The sequence below is a fragment of the Lissotriton helveticus genome, chromosome 1_2 (assembly GCF_964261635.1).
Source record: "Lissotriton helveticus chromosome 1_2, aLisHel1.1, whole genome shotgun sequence".
NCBI classification, from domain to species: domain Eukaryota; kingdom Metazoa; phylum Chordata; class Amphibia; order Caudata; family Salamandridae; genus Lissotriton; species Lissotriton helveticus.
In genome coordinates, this window is record NC_136058.1 from 330,803,695 (window position 1) to 330,813,459 (window position 9,765).

The 9,765-nt window shown below is 51.2% G+C and overlaps 1 protein-coding gene across 2 annotated transcripts in view; it reads right to left on the reverse strand.

Annotated features, from left to right (window-relative positions):
* LOC144803049 (uncharacterized) overlaps positions 1-9,496 on the reverse strand; it is a 44,155-nt gene extending 34,659 nt beyond the window's left edge. Inside the window, exon 1 of one of the 2 annotated variants that reach the window (XM_078671841.1) lies at positions 9,255-9,496. The gene's annotated coding sequence lies outside the window, so the exon portion shown is untranslated. The remainder of the gene's footprint in view (positions 1-9,254) is intronic. The other variant, XM_078671842.1, reaches the window with a different exon arrangement.
* Between the last annotated feature and the right edge of the window lie 269 nt (positions 9,497-9,765).

The following is a 9,765-nucleotide window of genomic DNA, read 5'->3' on the forward strand; positions in this document are numbered from 1 at the left end:
TCGTACTCCTGGCTTGTGGCGCTATCGTCAAACCATCCCCAAGGGTTCACAGTGAGGGCGATCTGATGCACAAGTGCCGCCCATGCCATCCATATCAGCGCACTGCTCATCTGGAATCGTTAGAAGACTGGTCCGCCGGGCGCCTCCATTTTGTCCAAGTGTGGGCGTATTAAAAAATTGTTTTACATTTACCTTCTCTGCCTCAACTGCAATGCGCTCATTCCGGGTCTTAAGAGCCAAGCTGTGGAATTCCTTGCCGCTGCATATCCGTGGCATGGAAAACTTGGTTTCCTTCCGGAAAGCGGTCAAAACCCTGTTGTTTCCTCCCCCTTAAAGTTGCTTTCCCGACGCGGCCAGCCTCTTTGGTACTGCACTTGATCTACTAGCGCCGGGACGCCTCTTTGCTGGGGCAGCTGTCGCGCTCACACAAACTTTTAACATAACATAACATAACATGTCCCACTCAGTTTCCACAGTCGCACACCCCGTCCGGGCTTCTTTGCAGGGTTTTTGGCGAGTTTGCGCAGTTTCTGGAGGTCAGCGCCCCTGCGGCCTACATTCAACCATGGCGCACCGGATTCGATTTTGGAGGCAGCGCCGCTTCCCATACTTCTGCATCTGCAGCTTCGCACGGGCTTGCCACTCGTTCCGCCGAGTCTCTGCAATGCAGCCGCGTCGTTCACCTCCGCTCCACCAGTTTGTGCACAGTTGTCTCCCCCACCGGTTTTGGCATTTAGCACATCAGCAGCGACTTTGTGTACAGGATAAATTTAGGATTATTGCCCCAGTCGGTGGAGCACGCTCAGAGAGCAGCCATCTCGCAGCATGGCTAGCCACGCCCCCCACGACCTTGATGTTATTTAAAAACAGAAAGGTTTTGAGTTGTTTCCTGACAGAACTCAAGTTTTCTTGGGGACACAAGTCAGGTGGGAGGGCATTCCAGGTATTTGCCCTCACTACAGGCAGAGAGCAGCCACCTATTCTGTTTTTCCTGATCTTAGGGAATGCATGGCGGGATCTCCCAACTCGAGCCAGCTATTACCAGGCAAAAAGCACAGGCATATAAAGATGCTGGCCCCGATTGCAGAGTATCTATGACATAAAGTGCTTTAAATTGACATAATTTCAGGACAGAAACCTAGTCCATTTTACCAGTTTGTTGGAGATCGACAATGATTTCTGAGCCCAGAACCAGCCTTGTTGCTGTGTTTTGTAGCCGCTGCAAGCTACGTAGGAGATATTGAGATATGCCTATGTATGAAGAGATGCAGGAATCCATTCTCAACAGGATCAGGGCCAGAGCCAGGTCTTTCTAGATGAAGCAGGGATGAAGGGAAGTATTCTTCCAATAACTTTCAGCAGTCGGAAGATGTAGAGCAAGTGGTTTTAATCTTCTCTTTTAAGGGCAGATGAGAGTCCACCCAATCTCCCAGGTTGCTGACCTCATGGAATGGGGTTGATGGAGCTCCCAACGACACTGGCCACCACTCTTGTGCCCGTGAGGCTTCGGTTCCAAATACCACTATTTCACTTTTTTTCACTGTTGAGAACCAGAGTTTGAGCTTGTCCAATCCACGACTTCCTGGGGGTAGCACCTGAAGTTACTGGCTAACTTACCTGTATTTTCTTCTAATCTAATGATTTGTGTATCATCGAGCAGAGATAATATTGAAATACTCAATCAGGCTGGATAAGTGACCATGTAAATACCAGCCCTGGAGAGGGGGCTCCTGTAGTGATCGTCTTCGGGGTTGATCTGAACTTAGCTAATGCCAGCGCTTGGGTCAGTTCTGTCAAAAAGGATAAGAACCAAGCAAGCACTTTCCTTCAATCTCCAATCTCTCTGTAGTAAAGTGGAGTGGGAGATGGTGTCAAAGGCTGCTGACAGTTCTCATTACACTTAACTTTTGCAGCGAGAATTGTTGGAAGATTTGTAGAGCATCATTACGTCCAGGGAGATAGAACACGACTCGTGTATCACCACGACTAGGTAAGCGGAGACACCAGATCTCATGTTCAACGAAACACATGATGTTATCAGCTTGTTGTTCACTCGCAGACAGTTATCCGACAACTCATGATAACCACACTACTTTCAGGTCGGGGATTTATTCAGCCCCTGAAATCAGCACCGGCTCTCTAACGGAGCGCCGCAAATAGGGTAAGTTTGATGCTATTAATGTTTAACGGAGCATGGATTGGGGTACACTCACACACCAGGTGATTTCGTATTTATTCCATCACTGATAGGTGAAGGCAGTTCACTCACGGTTAGGAGTGGTTTGGGGACACTCACGTACTAGTCTGGATTTATGCATCAGGTTTCGGTAGATGGTGTCTTTATGATTTCATGTGCATCACGTCGACTCAACACATTGGATTTCATTGATTTTATTTAGGCACTTTTATATACACTGGGTTGTTGTTTGTTGACAGTAGTGGTTATATTTGACACGCAAGCTCATAGGATGGATGATAATGACACGACACATCATTACTTTTGTAGTGCCCGAAAACGGTATTGAAGTGCAAACCTTCAGAACACACATTGAATACCAAGGACCAACTTTTTGCACACCGAAGCCACACTCCCCTGAAGAAGGGTCACACAGGACCCGAAATGCATTGGGAAATGTCGCAACTTACATTCTTTTCATATTCTTTTCAAATTTGAAAATGTTGATACATGAATAGAACATAATGTATTAAGCAGTTTTTGATTTTTGATGCTTTATCTGGATCGTGTAATGAACAAATGTTTTGATTGAATTAGTAAAACTGTAAGCATTACTCAAATTAAGAGTACAATTGTTTATTTTTTGTAAAAATTGGGACTCTGGTCATTAGAAAATTGGAGTATTATTTTGAAACCCTAGGGACACAGGTAGAGCTCCCAGACAGACCTGGTCAGTTCCAGGTCCTTACAGGGCTGATTAACTCGATATTGTGGGCACAATTCGTAACTGGGATGCTCCCAGAATTGTTTTGAATATTTTATAGATCTGAATAATATAGGTTTAACTAAGGGTGTGCAGGCTAGACATTTACATTGCAGGCAGGATTTTAATCACATGCTCATTATGGTAAAAAACAACACTACAAGTTCCAGAATACAAAGCCGTGTTGGCGTAAACATTATGATTGGTTGCATGCTGAGGTGCAACGGGGAGCAAAAACAAGAAGGTTAGGCTATGATGCATTACAGAGTAATTACCAGTGCCTGAGATGAACACAAACAATCCATCCATCATTTTCCATATGCCTATATGTGACAGGTATGCACAGACGTAGGTTTAATGCTTGCAGCACCTCTTGAATCAAGCTGCACCCTACAGTCAAGGCCCAGAGAGGCTGAAACCAGTCTTGCACTGCTTGTATTGCGGTTCAGAAAGGACCTGGGTTGGCCTTTCAGGCTAGACTGTTCCTATTGGAAGGAATCTAAGGCTGCTTCCTATCTGAGGTATATAACAAGGAACAGTGATTCCTGTGGACAATGTGTGTAATATATGGTAGTAGTTAGCTCAATGGCAGTATTCATGGGTAGAGAGATGTTGTAGAGAGAAAAGAAACCATACACAACAAGACAATCTCTGTAGCCCCTGGACAGGTGTTACCTCCTCAGTGCCTCTCTGGAGAGGCCTCACAATCTCTGCACCCACCAGGACAAGCCTCACTTCTTCTGCAGCCCCTGGACAGGCCTCACCACCTACCAGCACAGGAGAGGCCTCACCTTCTTTGCATTGTTCTGGACCAACATCACCTCCTCTGCTCCCCTTCTGTAGAGACCTCCCCTCCTCCATACCCCTTGACAGGCCTCACCTTCTCTGTATTGCTCTGGACCAGCCTCACCTCCTCTGCTCCTCCTCCGGAGAGGCCTCACCGCCTCTCCACCGCTCTGGACAGGCCTCACCTCCTCTGCATCTTCCTGGACAGGCATTAACTCTTCTGCACCCCAGGACAGTCCGCACCTTCTCTGCTCCCCCAGCAAAGGACTTGTCTACCTCCTCTGCACTCCCTGGGAAGGTCTTCACTCCTCTCTACACCCCTGGACAGGTGTTACCTCCTCTGTGCAACTCTGGAAAGGTCTCATGCCTCCTCTGCACCCCCTGGACAGGCCTCATACCTCATCTTCACCCCTGGATAGGTCCCATGCCTCCCCTGCACCCCTGGACAGGTGTATGTTATTGTACACCATGTGACTGACACGCGGGGCGTTTAAAAGCGCACCAGACCGGGCGGGTCACTACCGATAGAATCCGTCATGGGGACACCGCTTTGACAAGGGGCTCTTCAGGTGAGTTTGCGCCAGACTTTGGTTAATTTGCGACTTATCAACTTTGGCATATGCCTAGTTACTGTTTCTTATTACTTGGTTCTAAGGGGGGTGGGCTTTGAACGCTACCGCCTCTTGTTTTGTTTGAAAAGTATGCACCGTGGCAGCAGCGTTTTACTAACTTGCAGTGTGTATCTCATGCACCCGCTTCTATTTTCTCCTTGGGTGTCGGGGTAAAAACGTTGCGGTATCCTTTAACCACTGGATATGTTGGTAAACGTCACGAAACTCTTGGGGTCTGCATATGCTGGGATTGGATGCATATATAGTACTCCTCTTTAGCCCCTGGGTATGTGTAAAAATGTCATGTAAAAATGTCATGAAACGTTTGGGGTCTGTACACGCTAGGATTGTGAGTGTTCCATTCTTCAGCAGGACCTTTAGGTTTCAGTCGACACGCCCTCATGTGATTTACAGTTTTGGATAGATGATACTACTGTGTGGGGTCGTGATTTACAATGTATGAATATACAGTACTCCCCTTTTTTTCATTTTTCATTACAGCAACTTTGGTGGCAGCTTATTATGGTCTGCGCATTAACCTTTTCTTTGGATACCAGAAATTTCACACTAATTTTGTGAGTAATTTTATAATATTGATTCGAGTAGGAATGCCGATCGTCGCGTGTTAAATCCATATAGATAATATTGTCTTTTGTGACTGGCCTGTACAAAATGGCTTTACAGCAACCAGCTTTTTAATACTAAAATTTGACGTATATTGATTTAAATCCTCTTTACCTTCTTTTGGTTCAGTGGAACTGCATGGACGAATTGTGCCTTTTAAGTATATATCCTTGACAGGGTTAATATATAATATGGCTTACCAGCAATCAGCTTTTTAATATTGAATTCTTGACGTGCATTGATTGAAATCCTCTTTATCTTCTTTCGATTCAGTGGAACTTCTTGAACGAATTGTGTTTCTTAAATATATACCCTTGACGTGACTAAAATATTATCCGGATATCGAAAGTTTGCCATAGGGTAAGGAGTTCTGATGCTTTTTAAAACCTGTTTGGACTTGACTTCTGGATCATTTTCATATATTAATTGATCTTCTGTACTATTTTCAGCTTCTGTATTGTTTGGATCGGACGACTCCATTGACGTTATTTCTCGTCGCTTCAAGTTCTGACCAACACTTTTGGTGAGAACGTCTTGTGTATAGTGTCAACTTTTGCCCTGTCCTCACTTGGGTTTCACTCAATGGCTATTTTTGTTTCATTCTGCTTCACCTTCTCTTGCTTTTCTCCTTCCTTTTTACTTCTTACTCGGGTCTCATTCAATGGCTACTTTTATCTGCGTTACCTGAGGTAATTTCTTTTCAGAACCTTTTCACATCTTGTTTTAGTTAACAATGTCCTATATAAACCACCAAGTTGTATGACTTTTGTGCTTAGATATTTGGATCTAAATGCAAGATGTTTTCCAAGAAATATATATAGGATTATTATTGTGACCTTCTTTGTAGTTTGGCCATCTCGTCTCGTTCAAAGCACTTCTGTAATGTTTTTTAAAAATCTTGTTTGTTTATTGTAAATGTCATGTTGGTATGTGTTATTAATATTGGTGTATTTTTTGTGTTGTTTTCAGCCCTGACGAAGCTCCCACTGTTGGGGAGCGAAACGCGTTGGCTGTCCTATAAATGAGAAAATAAAAGAATTTATTTATTGACACTACATGGTCCTGGCTACTTTATCCTTGGTGCTGCCTCTGTTCTGTTTCTTAAGTTTTTGTCTGGATTTCCAGTAGGACCAAAACCACAGCAGGTCCTGGAGGTTATCAGCACAACACCAAATTGGATATTAGAGGGACATCGGAAAATAGAGGTGCTGTCTACAAGATCCGCTGTGGAACATTTTTCTTTGCACCAGGACAAGCCTCACTTCTTCTGCAGCCCCTGGACAGGCCTCACCACCTACCAGCACAGGAGAGGCCTCACCTTCTTTGCATTGTTCTGGACCAACATCACCTCCTCTGCTCCCCTTCTGTAGAGACCTCCCCTCCTCCATACCCCTTGACAGGCCTCACCTTCTCTGTATTGCTCTGGACCAGCCTCACCTCCTCTGCTCCTCCTCCGGAGAGGCCTCACCGCCTCTCCACCGCTCTGGACAGGCCTCACCTCCTCTGCATCTTCCTGGACAGGCATTAACTCTTCTGCACCCCAGGACAGTCCGCACCTTCTCTGCTCCCCCAGCAAAGGACTTGTCTACCTCCTCTGCACTCCCTGGGAAGGTCTTCACTCCTCTCTACACCCCTGGACAGGTGTTACCTCCTCTGTGCAACTCTGGAAAGGTCTCATGCCTCCTCTGCACCCCCTGGACAGGCCTCATACCTCATCTTCACCCCTGGATAGGTCCCATGCCTCCCCTGCACCCCTGGACAGGTCCCATGCCTCCTCTGCACTGCCTGGACAGGCATCACCTCCTCTGCACCCGCCTGGACAGGCGTCACTTCTTCTACACCCCCTGGACAGGCCTTACCTTGTACACACCAACCAGAAGAGGGCAGGCCACACTTTCCCTGCATCGCTCTGGAGAGGACTCACATCCTCTGCACCCACCTAAACATGTCGCACCTCTGAAGCACCCCACCCGGACAGGTCTCACCTCCTCCACACACCCCTGGACAGGACTCACCTCCTCTGCACAGCCTGGACAGGCTCAACTCCTCTGCACCCCCTCTGGTCAGGACAGGCCTCACCTCCTCTGCACTCCCTGGACAGGCCTCACCTCCTCTGGACCCCTGGATAGTTCTCATTTCCTCTGCACACCTCACATCCTCTGCACACCCCTGCACTGGCCTCACCTCCTCTGCATATCTCCGAACAGGCCACACCTCCTCTGCACTGCTCTGGACTATCTGACCTCCTCTGCACACCTCACATCCTCTGCACACACCTGGACTGGCCTCACCTCCTCTGCATACCTCCAGACAGGACTCACCTCCTCTGCACCCTTTGACAGGCCGCTCCTCCCCCCCACCCCCACCCGGACAGGCCGTGCCTCCTCTCCACCCCCTGGACAGGCCTCGCCTCATCTGCCTCCCTCTATAAAGGTGTCACCTCCCCTGCACCCCCAAGCACAGGACAGGCCACACCTCCTCTGCACCCCATGGACAGGCCTCACCTCTTCCGTACCCACCTGGACAGCCCTCGCCTACTCTGCACACCCCTGGAGAGGCCTCACTTATTATGCACTGCTCTTGACAGCCTCAACTGCTCTGCACTGCTCTGGATAGGTCTCACCTCCTCTGCACCCCCTGAAAGGCCTCACCTCCTCTACACCCCCGGACAGGCCTGACCTCCTCTGCACCCCCTGGACAGGCCTCACCTCCTGTGCTCCCACCCCCAGCAAAGGCTTCACCTCCTCTGCACCCCATCACAGGAAAGGCCTTGCCTCCTCTGCACGCCCCAGCACAGGACAGGCCTCACCTCCTTTGCACCCCATGTACAGGCCTCACCTCCTCTGTACCCACCTAGACAGGCCTCACCTCCGCAGCACCGCTCTGGTGAGGCCTGACTGGACAGGCTTTCTGCCTCCTTGGCACTCCATGGACAGACCTTACCTCCGTTACACCCCATGGGCAGGGTCTACCTACTCTGCATCCCCTGGACAGGCTTCATGCCTCCTGCGCACAAATTGGACAGGCCTCATCTCTGCACCCCATCGACAGGCCTCACCTCCTCTGCACCCCTGGACAGGACACACCTCCCTAGCACTCCCTGGACAGGCCTCACCTCCTCTGCACCCCTGGACACTACACACCTCCCTGGCACCCACGGGATGGGCCTCGCCTCCTCTGCACCCCCTAGACAGACCTCACCTCCTCTGCACTCCCTGGACAGGCCTCACCTCCCTTACATTCCCTGGACAGGCCTCACTGCCCTTGCACCCACCTAGACAGGCCTCAGCTCCTCTGCACCCCCGGACAGGCCTCAGGTCCTCTGCACCCACCTGGACAGGCCTCATCTCTGCACCCCATCGACAGGCCTCACCTCCTCTCCACCCCTGGACAGAACACACCTCCCCGGCACCCCCTGGACAGGCCTCATCTCCTCTGCACCACTGGACAGAACAGACCTCCCTAGCACCCACTGGACAGGCCTTGCCTCCTCTGCACCCCCTGGACAGGCCTCACCTCCTCTGCACCCCCTGGACAGGCCTCACCTTCCTTTGCACCCCCTGGTCAGGCCTCACCGCCCTTGCACCCACCTAGACAGGCCTCAGCTCCTGTGCACCCCCTGGACAGGCCTCAGGTCCTCCGCACCACCTGGACAGGCCTCGCGTCTTCTGCACCCACCTGGACAGGCCTCTCCTCCTCTGCACCCCCTGGACAGGCCTCAGCTCCTCTGCACCCCCTGGACAGGCCTCAGGTCCTCTGCACCCACCTGGACAGGCCTCACCTCCATTGCTCCCCCTGGACAGGCCTCACCTCCTCTGCACCCACCTGGACAGGCCTTACCTCCATTGCTCCCCCTGGACAGGCCTCAGGTCCTCTGCTCCCCGCTGGCCAGGCCTCACCTCTGCACCCCATCGACAGGCCTCACCTCCTCTGCACCCCTGGACAGGACACACCTCCCTGGCACCCACCTGGACAGGCCTCACCTCCCTTGCTCCCCCCTGGACAGGCATCACCTCCTCTGACCCCCCTGGACGAGCCTCACCTCTTCTGCACACCCCTGGACAGGCCTCACCTCCTTTGCACCCCCTGGACCGGCCTCACCTCCTCTGCACCCCCCAGGAGAGGCCTCACCTCTTTTGCACCCCCCCCCCCCCCCCCTGGACAGGCCTCACCTCCTCTGCACCCCCTGGACAGGCCTCACCTCCTCTGCACCCCCTGGACAGGCCTCACCTCCCTTGCCCCCCCCCCCCCCCATGACAGGCCTTATCTCCCTTGACCCCTGGACAGGCCTTACCTCTCTTGCAACACCTGGACAGGCCTCTGCTCCTCTGCCCCTCCTCTGGACAGGCCTCTCCTCCTCTGGACAGGCCTCTCCTCCTCTGCCCCTCCTCTGGACAGGCCTCTCCTTGGCGCTGGAGTGACGTCTCACAGGAGCCCTCGATGACGGAGTTTCCTGGTCAGTGGAGCCCAGAGTTCATCTCACTCCATCCAGCGCCTCTGACTCCGCACTGAGCAACGGGGCGCTACGCACAGGCCTGGAAGAGAGACACTGCTCCCCTGGACCTGCGCCGGGTGCAGGACAGCGACTCGGACACTGGAGCGCTTTAATAGCTCACAGCAGATACGAGGCGCTACACACGAGAGGCGTCTTAATCACTCCGGATAAGGAAATGACAGAAATGTCCTGCTCCACTTTGCATCTTTCAGCCCTGGTACCCGGTTCCCTTGATGCAGTCCCCTCAACTATCCCTCTCCAAAAGAGTGACCTTTAACCCAGGAAGTGACTTCTCTCGGAGGAAGCAGAT